Source organism: Pseudonaja textilis, chromosome Z (genome assembly GCF_049901715.1).
Source record: "Pseudonaja textilis isolate UNSWEBS1 chromosome Z, rPseTex1.2, whole genome shotgun sequence".
In the NCBI taxonomy this organism is placed as follows: Eukaryota; Metazoa; Chordata; class Lepidosauria; order Squamata; family Elapidae; genus Pseudonaja; species Pseudonaja textilis.
Window position 1 is genome coordinate 116570066 of NC_142008.1, and position 1143 is coordinate 116571208.

The following is a 1143-nucleotide window of genomic DNA, read 5'->3' on the forward strand; positions in this document are numbered from 1 at the left end:
TCAGCTGCATTGGTGACTGGAAGGGCATCCATCCAGTAAACTCTCAGCTCCATTCAGTTGCCCCAACTCCACCCTGATACAAGGGATTAAGAAGTCATTAAAAGACAAAAAAAATGCTTTACAAAGCAGTTTTCAAGAGACATTTTGAACTTTAGGAGCACAGTGACTTGTGTGGTTAGGACACTGGGTTGAAGGTTAGCAAGCCCACATTTGAGACCCAAGTATTGCTGTGGGGTGGGGTGAATTCTCGTTCTTCACTCTAGCTCCTGTCAGGAATACGAAAGGGCATCCCATGGGCAACTGTGATGTCATTAACTAATTATTTCATCCTGGAAGTGCCTCAATACTTCTGACATAAGTGTGATATAATTTTGAACTTTGAAAGCAATGTATCCAGTCCTGATTACCAAAACACAAGAAATATCCTAAGATGAGGGGGAAAATGTGCAAATAAGAGTGACTGGATAATGAGAGGATTGGAACTTATGCCATTAAATGTATTGAGTGTGCTTAGCTTAAACAAGAAAAATCTATAGAGGAGACATAATAACAATCTTCCAAGTATGGAAGGGAGGAATGTGTGGGTTTGTTCTCCATAACACTTGAGGGAACAACAAGAATTCCACCACCTAATTTCTACTTCTATATATCCCCATTTCTTCCTCTACTTTCAACCTGAAGGAAATTATCTTTTTCATTGCTCAAAGCTACATCTCTCAGGATGGATTTGATGACAAAATAAGTAACAAAATGCTTGCCTCACAATTTAAGATATTGAATTTTGTTTGAATTCAGGTCTGGAAGCCTAAACCTAGTTTTTCAAACCATGGATGTCCATTACAAGCATCCTGATGTCAGTATTGAAACATGTGTCCTATTTTTGTCTCTCTTGTTGGAGATTACAATTGTGATTTGTGCAATGTGTCATGGTTTAATTATAGTAATGTTTAAATTTGAGTTACAGAAATCAGTGGGATTTAAATAATGCCACTTTAATTTCTTAGAGATAAATTCCAGGAATTCCTGTTATACATTCATTTCTCTGCTATAAATTTCAGGAAAGTCTTGGTGTAATCCTGTAAGGTTCCGAGAACAATGTAAGGACTTACTCATAGTAGTTTCTTTATTCTTTCTGAGTTAAGG